General features: G+C 27.9%; 1 protein-coding gene across 1 annotated transcript in view; it reads right to left on the reverse strand.

The window, feature by feature from the left end:
• The window catches only part of LOC129908337 (neurobeachin), a 646,575-nt gene that overhangs the window by 307,496 nt on the left and 324,932 nt on the right, over nucleotides 1–14,147 (reverse strand). The gene's annotated exons all lie outside the window — the stretch shown is intronic.

A 14,147-nucleotide genomic window follows, 5' to 3' on the forward strand; every position in this document is an offset into this window, starting at 1 on the left:
ATGCGATGCGATATAAACGAGCAGGAATTGCAAAGTACATGATAATACACGCATGAGTGGAATGTTTTATTGTACGAGTATGTAGAATATAGATAATGTAAAACAGTTGTTTTAGCAGAAAAGGGAATTACTTCAATTAACATCGATTATTTTGTTGAATTATTAAATTTATTTAAAGAACCCTGAAAGTTGTAAGTGAACTAATTTTGGAATGAAGATACTTGAAAATTTAGAAATTTAGCCTTATATTATTTTTCATTTATTTTGATTTAGATTTTCTTTTGGATTTAAAATTACCACACATATATTAAATACTTGTTCAATAAAATCAAAAGAATTAGATATTAACTAATTTAACTAATTATATTTGTCTAGTAAAATAAGCTTCTTGAAGAAACTGACAATAAATAAAATTTGTATTTGAGTTTAAAAAAATCTTATTGAAAAGATGGTAAATCATTTTTTAACAAGTAAAAATAATAAATTTTTTTCCAAAAAAAAAAAATATGTCCACATTTTAATACAAAGTTTATTTTGGCAAAAACTACTTTAAAAGTTTTTAGGCTAATGACTAGAAAATTTGTGATTTTTTTAAATATTATTTGTTGGCATTTTCTGAAAATGTTGCCTGCGAACCTTTGGGATGAAAATTTGAAATGTCAATTACATCATATTCAATACTGAAATGTTGACTAGAAATATCAGATTTTGGAAATCAGACCAATTTTTTTTTTTGGTACGCACCGTCTCTGGTCTCCGCTTACACCTGTACATCAATCAAAAGAATAAACAAGTGAATGGATTTGCTTCAAATGTATTAAAAATTATTACACTAGCCAACAATTTTCAACACTTTAAGATTTTCAGAACGATTTATACCAAATTTTATGGATTGAGTGTCATATTGGTTTTTTTCTACGAGATCATAATATTGCTGAAATACAGATTTTCATTTTTCACATTTTGGAAGTAATCACATACTATTTTTACTTGCTCTATAGGGCAAGTATTGGTTTCGTGTCGAAAAAAAAAATTGAGGTTTTAATCAAAACCAACATTACGATGATGGAGAATTCCGAAAAAGTTTGTCCCGCAATTCCGTCCGTGCGTCTGTGCGTCCATCTGTACAGATTTCCACAGCCTAAACGGGTGGATGGATTTTCTTCAAATTTGGTACAGATGATTTTTATGGAATTCTGAAAGTTGTTTTTTTATATCTCATTTAGAACGTATACCTCCCATACAAAAAAATATGATATTACGAATTTCTCGAAAACGGCTCTAACAATTTTGATTAAACTTTGTATACGTAATATTTAAAGAAGTGGCAATAAAACTGCATTTTTATTTTTTCTCAAAATAGTCAAATAACAAAAAAAAATTTTTTTCATTTAACAAAATTTTGCCCTAAATGTCGGCTCTTCCCCAATATCAATTTTTTTTTTAAATTTAGATCCAGCTTTTAAAATCTACAAGTAGACTAACATAAAAGCGCTTTGAACTGCAAGAGCAAGTTCGTGCGACCCCAGTCGTGCATTTTATTTTTTTAGTTTTTCTTATCTCATTTCTCATGGGATTTTTTTATTTTGAATCTCACCAGTCACCACATAATTAAGAGTTTTTAGCGCCCCTTTTCATTTTGAACGTTTTATTATATTCTCTGTGTGTCTAAAATATATACATATGTATATGCCCGCGTATACCCACGCATCATGGTCTTTGTTTTTATGCCTTGGCCGGCTTACATAGTTTTAGGTGTTTAGTTTTAAGTAGGGACAGTTGGGGTGGCACAAAAAAAAAAAAATACAAAAATACAAAAATACAAAAAATACAAAAAAATACAAAAAAAAAACTAAAAAAAAATAAATAAATACAAAAAATACAAAAAATTGCTTGCTGTGGCTGTTCTAGTTTTTAAGTAGTTTTAAGTAGTTTTAATTAGTTTGTAAGTAGTTTTAATTAGTTTGTAAGTTTTTAAAATAAGAAAAAAAAAATGATAAGATTCCAAGTTTTTTTAAAATTATTTCTTGGTGAAAAATAAAAACCATTGAAATATTAGTATAAAAATAGTTATAAGGCCGAAAGGCATTAGTATTAAGAAAATTGAATTATAACTTAGAGTGCCCGTATAGGGCCAGTAAGTTAGTTGTAAGTAATTGATAAGTAGGCTAGTTTTTATGAATTTTTGTCTAGCTTTAAGATAGTTTTAAGTTGATGAAAAATAAAAATGAATTGAAAATTGAAAAAAAAAAAACCCACGCATCAACCATTATTAGTGTTTATGGAATTGAGATGTAGCATAAGAATGTTTTTCAAAAAATTTGTTTATTTTCGGTGCAAAATGTTCAACACAAAAAAAAGCACACAAAACCAGGTTTGAAAATCACGCTCAATAGAAATAATAAATGATAAATATTGTTTGCTATACTTTATTTAATTGAAGTATTTCCAAAATCTACTTGATGTACTTTTCAGATAAAGGTCCTTAAAGAATTTTAATAAGATTAATGAATGAGTATAAACATAAAATTACCAAAGTTTTGTCGGAAAATTAGGAAAAAATATAAAAAAAAATTCCAAGTTTGATTAAAAAATTGAAAAAAAAATATTCATTATGACCTTCAAACTCCTATAAGATGAGAACGCCGCAAATTATTGTAATATCGCTGGCTGAGAATTATAGGGTTGTATGTCAACTCACCTTAGTTTTGAGAAAATCGATCTCAAAGTTTTTTAAGGCTGGTTTTTGGATAAAATAGTTACATAGCAGTAAAGTATTGATGCAATCTTATAAAGGACCCTAAAAAAATCATAAAACCATGAAAAAACATTAATTTCACCACAAAAAAGGATTCTATGAGCATTTTAAAAAGATGACATAGAACCTTTTTATGAAAATGTTTGTAAAAAAAATTGAAAAAGGTTCTATGTTATAAAGAGCTTACATGTAATAAATGGATTTTATATGAAAAAAAGTGACTTCATCGTGAAATAGGCTTTGATATAATTAAATTTTATTTAAGTTTTGCACAAAACAGTCAAATTCTATTTTTAATAACAGAAAAAAATACCAAAAATCCCAATTCCTGCTTTTGTTGAATTAGGTATACAGAAAAAAGACATGCTTAAAACAATTAGAATTTGTATTAAATCAATCGGATTTTTGCATGCTTTTTTGCCAAAAAGACAGTCGTCTTAAAACAATCATCTTCTACGGTGCAAAATGTACCTATGCCAATAAAAAATTGAAAGTTTGTTTAATCTTTTAATTTTAATTAGAATGCACATAAAATTAATGAAAAATCATTTCAATCTTATAGCAGGTATCTACACTTAAATTTTCTTAAGAAGAAAATTCTTGTTAAAATGAAGTTCACTTTGATTTTAAAAAAGTTTAAACAAATTGTACTTATTTTTTATTAGAAATCTTATTAATTAAAGAGGATTGAATTTTAGAGGAGTATCACCTTGATTCTAAGTGCCTTATTTGTCTCCACGTATAACGTAAATTTGCTTCAAGTTAAAAAAAAAAAGTTTTTTTCGATGAAACTATTAATAGAAATAAACTAATATAATTGTAAAGATGAATAACGAAGAGTTCACTTCGGTTAGTAGAGTAAAATCTTGACCTTTCAAAAAAAATACTCAATTTTTCAACTAAATACAACTAAAAATTAATTAATTTTTTGTTTAATATTTTTGTTTTTTTGGGTACTCAGGTGAAAGCTGAATCTCGTTTGCAGTTTAGGTTTGTCCGAAGGTACCTTTTTGGTACTTTTTTGAGTTTTGACTTCTTTTGTTTTAAGTTAAGGAATCTAAGTGGTTCTTTAACTTTTGGTTTATTAATACGAACTATGAAATTCCCAAACTCGATTATGAAAAAAAAGGTTTCAAAAAATCACTTCCAATTCTTGGAACACAAAAAACATTAATCTAATTTAATTATGATGTAAGAATATCTGGGTTAGGTAACCCGAATGAATTATTGCAAAAGTTAAAGTTGGATAGTACATATTTTGGTTTAAAGAGTAGGTACAGAACGAGATACAAAAATTCTTTGCTGTTTAGCAAAAGCCCTGGAGTGAAATCCGCTAACTTGATAGTCGATATTTGATAGTCAAATAAACGACGAATTATGGAGCAAAATCGTCGTTTTTGACTGTCAACTATCGACTATCAAGTTAGCCGATTCCACCCCTGTTGTTCAATACCAGCAAAAACATCAAAAGATCTTTTAATTTTACTTTAGTAAAAAAAGAAGATCATTTCCATAAGATTTCATTTTAAAAAATTTGCGCAAAAAAGTTCTATGTAACTTAAATCAATGTAGTTTTTTTGTTTGAAAAAAAAAAATCAGTAAAGGGTTCTATGTTGCAATTTGAATAACATAGAACCTTATTATATTAATACATTTATGTGAAATCATGAAAGTTGTATGTCTTTTTAACTTAAGTTTGTTTTCGCAGTGGATTTAATTTCTTTTCTTAGCGTGTTGTTTTTGTTATGCATGTAAATTCCTATTAAGCTTAGCCTTCATCTTATGTCAAATTCTCAATATCAATTTGTTACCTGGTATGAATTAATCAAATGTCTCCTTTCTTGTCACACCGAATGTGGTTCGATTTTATTAAACCTCTTTTTATTTATATTTTGATGTCCTTTCGAACTAACACAACAAAACTTTAGTAATTATACTTGACCCATTTGGTTGTTTGGTTTTGTTTTCCATTTTTTTTTTTTTTTTTCAACTCATCTGTGATAAAAGTGTAGTCTGAACAGGTGTGTATAAAACAACAACAAAAAAAAAAAGGGTTACCTCACTCATAATATCGAGATAGACAACAATCCAGTCCAATTTATCTGGGTTAAAGGGTTATGGTTAAAGTTTTGGGTTAACTCTCACTCTTTTTACGTCGGTCGGTCTTGTTCGTCTATCGTCATCAGCATCTCCCTTCTGACTTTGCAAAAAAACCACACAAAAACCGCACACACATTCACCGTATTATTATCTCTGTCAGCCTATAGATTATAATATTGATCCTTTTTTTCTTTCAAGGACAACACCACTGGCAAACAATTTGTATGTCACTGCGATGGGATATGTGATCATACCCTTAGTTCTTTAAGGCTGATACAAGTTGTTGTATCTTTTGTTTTGATGTTATGTGACATGTGAGTCTTTTGACAAATATGTTTGGAAAAAAAAAAGACTGATGTCTTCAGCAAGAGTTCGTGTCATGCGGAAAAGCTTTTGTTATATATTTTATTCAAACTGTATTGAAACTTAAATTGAGGTGTAAATGACATTATTCACAATCTGTCATTCAATCACTCACTTGAACGAATACAAGGGGAAATTGTTACTTTTTTGTTTGCTGCAAAAGAATCAATTTTATCACGTCAAGAAGGGTTAACTCTGAACCATAAACGAAAAAATGGATAAGTCTCTAAAGGAAATCCCTCGACACCTTGAAACAATACATTCATGATGTATGTGTGTTGACTTTTCTGCGTTTTTTTGTGACCCACTTTTTTAAAATTCTCTTTTTTTTATTTTTTTTTTATTTTACCCGCATCATACTCACTTTGGGAGTTCTAAAGTTGTATGATGTCCTTTTTGTTTAAACCAAAACAGGACAGTTGAATTTATCATAGCTTACCACTCTCCACTGGGACATTTATTAAAGTTATATATAATTTGTTTCGGGTCTCTTGCACATCTGGAGTGGAAAAAATCTATGAATATTCAATGAAAATAGAAGTTTCGGGTACGAACAAAAAACACTTTTGAGCTAAATAACTGATTGACCTAAATTATATTCAAAAATCCTTATGGAAATAAGATGGATTTTTATTTTTTTGTTCTTAAAATTTTTAGCCTTTAATTTGGGTAGGTATATAAAACGGATCAAGGTCTTAATACAGAAAAGTTTTTGGGTAAAATTTCTTGATAAAACTTATTTAAGCTGTACGAACATTCACATCATAATAATTCATAATAATTCAATGAAATAACTAAGCAAAAATTTAGGATTCCATATATGTACGTTTTGAGAAAATAAATTCAAAAATAATTGGAGAGGTTTTCCATTTCAATAAATCGCTGATTCAGATATAAAATTTTGCGGAAATTATTTATGCACAGTTTTTTGGTATTTATTCTTGGAAAAATGGCAGTGAAATATGAACAAAAAAAAATTAACATTAAAGTTGTTTTTTTTTTTTGTTTTTTTTTTTGTTTTATTTATTTCTAGGAAGGAAGAAAAAAAAAATAGGAAAATAATTTGAGAAAATAGCAGATGATGCTATTCTCATTTCCAACAAAACCATCATATCAGTCAGTAATGGTAAGAATTCTGGGGGAGTAAGAGTAATTGAATAGAACACAGGATGTGCGCAATTCATTGCCTCAGGAAATTCTTGTTTATTGTTTATTGTTTCGTTTTCTTGTTATTTTTTTTTTTTTTTTATATACGTGAATGTTTTTCTATTTAATTTAGTGAAATGATGGCTACATAATCATCACTGGATGTTATGTTATAAGGATATTTTTTATGTTTGTAATCATTCTATGTTCAACACGAATTTTTTGTGAACTTTAAATTTAAGTTTAAAGGAATTTTAGCATTACGGAAAATTCCTGTTTTTTTTTAGTTTTTCGTGATTTTAAGTCTTAAAAGTTATTTTTTACAAAAATATTGTGTTACAGTTTTTAAGCTTATAAGATTTCTAAATTTTAAAGTCTTAAATCATCTCTGTGGGCCTAATAGCTTTTAAAATATTCCAATTAAAAAAATCGCTTTTTTTAAGTACTGCACCAATAAAATCCACGACTGGATCGCACGTACTTGTTCTTATGGTAAAAGTATTGTTAAAGCTTTTCATTGAACCAAATTCTATGGAAATTTATAATTTGATTTGTGTAAAGAATTTCATAAGTAATGTAAAAAAAAAAAATAAAATCTATCAATTATCAATTAAACACCGTTTTAAGACCCACTGGCTGAAACGAAACTTAAAAATTTAAGTTGAAAATAAAATCTTATTTCCTACTTTTTCCTCTGCTTGAACACATAAGGTTTTATATTGTAGAACTTAAATCCTTAAGTTTTGTTTTAGCAAACAGCTCTAAGTGATCTTTTACACAAAACCAAGTATGCCATTTTAGTATAAAAAGAAATTTTAAGAATATTTTGTTTGAAAATCGTTAAAGAAAAAATAATTTTTTATATATTTTATAACAATTTTCTAACATTTTTCAAAAAAAAAAGTTAAGCCATTTAAAAAAAAATTTTATTCAAACGTCATAAAAACGAAATTTTGATAAAATTCATCAACTAGTTTTCAGAAAATTGATTTTTAAAAACAAAAATTTAAATATTTTTTAAAAATCAAAAAATAGGTTTTTTAAAATTTTGTGAAATTTTTATTAAACCATTATCTTATGGTTTTTGTATAAAATTTTTTATTGAAATCGGCTAGGTCGTTTACGAGAAATTCATAAATAAAAAAACAATGACAGGAACCGTTAATAAATGGTTCAAATCGTTAGAGCCATTTTTAAAATAAAGTAACTTCTCTATTTCCGTTATGACAGGAATACCGTTAGTTTTGGTCCTAAAAAAAAATATCAATCTGTCCGCTAGGGATCGATTTTTCAGCGAAAAATCGATGCTGCATTAGCTTAAAACCATCATTTTTTTTCTTAATAAGGCCTTTAAATCTTGTCAAAAATTGTAATTTTTTCGACATTTCTCCAAAAAGTCTAATAATCCAGCCAAATAAGAGTTCGGAATGAATGCTAATAAAAAATTTTCTTGCTCAATATCTTCGTTTTGGCATTCTATAAATTACCTCAAAAGTCTAGAAAAATCTCATGTCAGCAAGTCGCGATTTTGAAGGTCAAAGCGCGAAATGGAGATTTTCAAAATTAGCAAAAATAGTAAATGGTATTATATACACATTTGATACGTGATTTAAAGGTATTTTTTAATGGTGATTCCAAAAAATCTAAAATCAAGGCAATTTGATGTGTCTGAAAAAAGTTATATCTGTTTTTCATCTGTTAACTCATATTATTATAACAGTTGCAAACTTTGTACCGAAAAGCCCTTAGAAGTTATGGTAGAGGAACCAAATTTTACATGAAGGTTTTCATATCCATTTATCATTGAGAATCAAAACAATGTAATGAAAAAACATATACATCTATGAAAAAATGAGAAAAGGGGAAATTTTAGGATATGCACTAAAAAACATCCTGGTATACAATCTTGGAATTGGTGCTAATAGGCTAATTTTTTGATTTCTATCTTTGTTTGGATATTCTTTAACTTATGTCAAAAATCTAAAAAAATCTCATAATTTTGAAAATCTCCATTTCGCGCTTTGACGTTGAAAATCGCGTCTTGCTGACATGAGATTTTTCTAGACTTTTGAGGTAAGTTATGGAATGCCAAAACGAAGATATTGAGCAAAAAAAAAAATTCTATTAGCATTCATTCCGAGGTTTACCCCTTTTTTCACCTTATTTGACTGTATTATAAAATTTTCGTTATTTTCAATTTGATTTGTAGACTTACATATTTTCTGCAGAAAATCTTCGGGATCAGTTGTTGTATGAGCGTTCATTTCGTCGTTTCAGAATAAAAAAATTTGGGTTTTTAACCAATATCATTTTTAAGGAGAAAAGAACCGGACTCATGGGACCTTTGACGACATTTTTTGAAAGGAACCTAATAGCCTTTCAAGCCTAAAATTTTTCTTTTTTAAGGAAAAAAAAATGAACCTTGTGATTTTCTTAAAAGCTTTATTAAATTTTCTTAAACTACTGCATACTTTTGTGTGTTATCTTAGTAAAAGAATTTGAAAACAAAGCTAATCAAGTTATTATGTTTTTCTTTTCTTACTTCACTTTTCTTAAAATAAAAGAGCATTCCAAAGTAACTTCATTTTTTTTGTATTTAATTTTGACCAAATTCCTGAAACTTGGTATATCTACCTTAAGTACAAGAGTACCATAAGAAAGGTTGCTATGCTTCCTATATCTAACTTTAGTACAATTATGATGATATTTTCTTTTTCTTTATTTTCCACTTGAAGATTATGTCCTTCCAAAAAAAAAATCCTGGATACATTTTGAAAAATTCCTTTTTGATCCTTTGCCATAAGACTTGAACTTTCTGTAGGTAAAATACTTTACTTTGTAAATATCCTCTGGAAGAATTATGCATATTTTGCAAATAAATGTTCTCGTACATATAGCTACTTCCTCATGGGATGTGAATCAATTTTGCTTTATACAACTCATCTCGCCCGCATATAAGTGACTGGAGAAGTGCGAGAGTACCTACCTACTTTTTTTTTCAAAGCAAACTAAAGCAAAGACCTACCTATACTTACCCATCTACCTGGTATGCCTTAGAATTATCTCATTCCATCTTTTTTTTCTTCCTTCTAGCTTAAAGGCGGGTGTAGTAGGTTCAGAGGATGAAAATGGCGCCCAACAAAAAGTGATAAATCAAATAAAAAATAATTCAAAATAACGAAAAAAAAAAAAAATATAAAAAGAAATAGAATTTATTATTTGCTTTCGATTAGGGGTTTCTTTCAAAAAAAAAAATACATACATAAAGTACACACATATAGCCAAAGTTAGTGTGTATATGTAAGTCAATTCGATACACAAACCACTTAAGAGTACAATAGACTCTTTTGAGACTCAAGACTCTGGCAGAGCCGAGGTGAACGAACACATTGAATATACAATGATGTGTGATGGCTATAGGGATAGAATTATGCTTTCATCCAACACCTTTTTTACCTCACCTCCAGGATTTTTCTTACATTTTTGAATTGTATATTTTGTACGTGGCACATACATGCTCACACTTTAGACTCACATACAAATATACAAAATTGATTAAAACATTTTTACTGTTGTCATTTCCTATAGATACCTTCCTATCTACCTAGCTACCAACTTGAGAGAGAGTATTTTTTTTTTTTTTTTTTTTTATTGGTCTGTAAAAAAGTAGGCACAAGGATAAGCAACACAAAGGATGTACCAATTTACACACACGTTCATATATTATAAAATATGACATAATATAATAGATGTCAAGTGGAAATAAATATAAATGCGGAAATTCAATTGGAGAACAGAGCTCATACTTGACTAGGTCATGTTTGAGTGTTTTTGTTGTTGTTGTTGTTGGTTATACTGACTGACTGAAGCTGATTCTGGAGAGGAGCAAAAGGTTGGGTTAAAAAGTGAGGGCACTTTAAAATAAGTCAACACACAAAAAATGAAAGATGGAGAAGGCATTTTGTCATCATAAGTAGGTATATGCTATGCTACCAGTTTTTTTTTTTTTTTTTTTTTTTAAGGAAAAGACACTTTGACAAAGTCAAATGGGATTTTTGATACTTTTAATTGAAAATTTTGATTTTTCTTTCTTTTGTTGTTGTTGTGCTTTGTTATAAGGGTGGCTGTGTTGTTTACCTACTTTACCTTCATAACCTCTTTCTTTCATTTTTTTTTTTTTTGGATAAAATTATTTGTCATAAGTTATTTTTCAAGTAGGTAGGTTTTGAGAGAATGGGAATAAATTTTCAAGTATGTACTTTTGAATACAAAATGAGAAGTAAAAATTGTTTAAAGTATTACACAGCTAAAGACTTGAAGATTGATTAGATTTTTTTTTGGTAAGTATTCAGTTTTTGCAACTGTTTGTAAGACTTTTTTTTTTTTTGGGGGTTTTTATGTCATACATGAGTGCTCAGGGAGGTGAAGAATGTTTTAAAGTTAAATGTTTTTTTAAACATTCGTTATACGCTTAAATAGATTTATTTGCAAATCAAATTCACCCTTTCGGAATCAAGAATATTGTTTTATATTATTTAAAATAAAACGCAAGTCGAACGCACGAACCTGCTTTATTAGTAAATCAATAAATTATTCACCATTATTATTATAGGTTTGTATACATAAATTTAAGACAAAATTGTTTTTTTTTTTCATGAACGATTTTGGGGAAGAGCCGACATCAGTGATTTAAAAAACAGAAAATCTTACATATTTTCTCTATCCGTATTTTTTGAGAAAAAGCAAAAACACAGTTTTGTTAGAATTACTAACAGCATTACGTTTATCAAATTTAATCTAAAGAGCTATTTTGGGAAAATTGCAATAACTCAAAAATTTTGTATTTTTTAATAATTAAATTATTGAGATATAAAAAAAAAAAAATCATGTGTGCAATTCACACGTGGTTGAAGTAAAACCTTATAAAATCATTTTTCATATAAAAGAAATGAATTTAAAGGTAATGGAGTTAAGTTAGATTTTTTTGATTTTTTTTTTTTTCAAGGTTAAACTTCTTCATCGTTTGAATTTCACAAATGGTTTTTTTTTATGACAACTTATAATAAATTTTATATCATCTGAAAGCTTATTATTTCACCTTTTATATGACGCTTCAATCATATTTTTACGATGCCTACAAAAAAGGAAAAATTTTATAAGACAAACCATGTCGAAATTTAAAACTGAGATTACGGTACTTCCTACACTGGTGGCTGGTCATAGGCAACAGATCTCCACAGATGATTGAGGTATTTTTCAAGTTTTTCAATTTAAGATTGTGTAACTTGTAGAATCAAATTTGTATGTGCTCTAGATCAAAAGATATAACGTGTTTGAAAAAGAACATCTTTTCACAGTTATCTCAGGATTTTGAGTATAAAATTAATTGACATTTTGTACAGTTATAGTCTATTCTTTTACCTATCTACAGTATAAATTTCATTCATCTTCTATTTATTAAAACAAAAAAGTTATAATCAATTGATGTTTCCTGTCGCTTTTTCGTTTCATCGTTTTTCGAATCACTACGATACTAAAGAAGTTTTCACTTCAAAACAAACAAAAAAAAAAAAAAAGTTTGGAAATTACGAAAACGTCATCTGTAACAAATTTCAAGAAAATCCGTGCACCCGTTTAGTCTGCAGCATCATGTACCGATGGACGCACCGACATGCGACCCACAGACCGACGACGGACGTCATGACGAAAACCACTTTTTTGGGCTTCTCCATCATCGTAATGTTAGTTTTGATTAAAAAACGAAACCAATACTTGCCCTAGAGCAAGTAAAAATGATAAACCCCAATTAAATGTGAATTTTTATTAGAATAAATCAAAAATAAGATTGGTTTTTCGATGCAAACTGTGATTTTGATTTGCAAATTAGTGAACATGGTGTTAGAAGTTTGAAAAAAGCAAAATTTGAGTTACAAACATAATTTTTCTATAAAAACAACAAAAACCCTAGAAGGCTCGAGTAATTTAGAATAACATTGAGAACTCATGATTGAACACTTTGCTCAAGTTTCATTTTATTCAATTCAAGAGCATTTTATATTGATGTTCCGCAAGGAAGTAGCATAGGGCCTATTCTGTACTAGCCTTATATTAATGCTTGAAGGAATATTACTGCACAGCGAATCGTAATAATACGTCTTTCATGTAAAGTTCTCGGTGACTATGATATTTCTATACATTTCTTACCGTCTTAAGAAAGTATAAAAAAATAAAAGCCATCAACCTTGTCATCGTAAAAATAAAATAAAGTATTAAACAAAGGTGTTTCTCTAAAATTGTTGTTTTACTTTAAAACAAAATTGCCCTTAGGTTTGACAAAGACTTTTCCAAGAATTCCAATAAATATACATATGCAACAACTTACATTCAATAATTGATATAGGATCTGGTAAGAGGTGTAAAAAGAATTCTCCGAACGGATCAAGTTTTTTTTTTTATATATTTTTAATCCATTTCTCTAGGATATACATAGGTTAACCTTTGAATTAACTCACATGACATCTAAGAATGAGAAAAATTAGATATTTTCTATAAATAAAATACAACAAAACATGAAAGCCGCCTTCGAGCAATTTCCTTCTTGTTATTTCATATTAATAATTTGACTTGATAATGTATTAATCTTGTACAGAAAAAAAAAGAAAAAAAAAATATATTTAACAGGACGTTTTGTTCACTTTTTAAAAATACCCACAGCAATTTCTTCTTCTAACTTCTATTCAAACAAACTTTCCACACACATGTCGAAGTGGTTAGCTAGAGCTTCATTCATATATTAGAAATCGGAAATCCTTCCTGTATAATGTAGGTGTAAAAAAATTTATTTTAGTACTCGTAGACGTGTATATATTCGTTAGAAAATATAAATGCAAAAGACAAGAATAGATTTTTGCGAAGGTGTAGTAATCAAACAAAAGTTAAAAAAAAAAAAAAGTTATAAAAAAATATGAAAATAAATTCACTTAAATTCCACAAACCCACACACATAATCATGGAGAGCGATGTCTACATCAGAAGCCATTGTGATATGTGATATGAACATGACAGGTAGAATTCTCATAAAAAAAAAAAATACTGGAAGGAATTTCTTGCGAACTTAATTAATTTCAGTTTGTTTCAAATATCGCTGAGGTTTTTCTATTCATTTAAAAATTTTGGAATTTAATTATGTTTGAAGACAAAAAAAAAAAAAAAACAAAAAAAAGACAATAGTTTTCTCTAAAAATAGCTATGTTTGGTTTAGTTAAAACTTTTCCAAAAGGTTTCGACAGAAATTTATACAATTTATCGTTCCTAGTATATTATATTTTTTGTTTGTATTTTAATGCGTATAGTTAAAAACAATGCAATAGCGCCCTGAGAGTTCACACACACAGTTTTGTCTGTCGTATAGTAAAAAATTTTAACCATACGATTTTTTAGTTTCTTTTGACTTTTATTAAGCTCTTTCATAGATTTTATCGTGGGCTTTGAACGAAGGGACCGAATCAAGAAAGTTCGTATTATTTTATTAATAAAAATGTGTTGCTTTCATAAAATACCAGCTTTTTTTCTAGATATCGTACAAACGTGATTGAGGTGAATATTGAAAGCTAAAATAATAAGCTTTCAGATGATATAAAATTTGTTATACGCTGTGATGTAAAAATATTGACAGTAAGATGTGGAAAAAAAAAGTTATTTTTTTCGATTTTTCATGAAAAATGTGTGATTTTAAGATATAATTTTAATATTCTTTACAAAACATATATGCTTTAGATCT

The sequence above is a fragment of the Episyrphus balteatus genome, chromosome 2, assembly GCF_945859705.1.
Source record: "Episyrphus balteatus chromosome 2, idEpiBalt1.1, whole genome shotgun sequence".
Lineage (NCBI taxonomy): Eukaryota > Metazoa > Arthropoda > Insecta > Diptera > Syrphidae > Episyrphus > Episyrphus balteatus.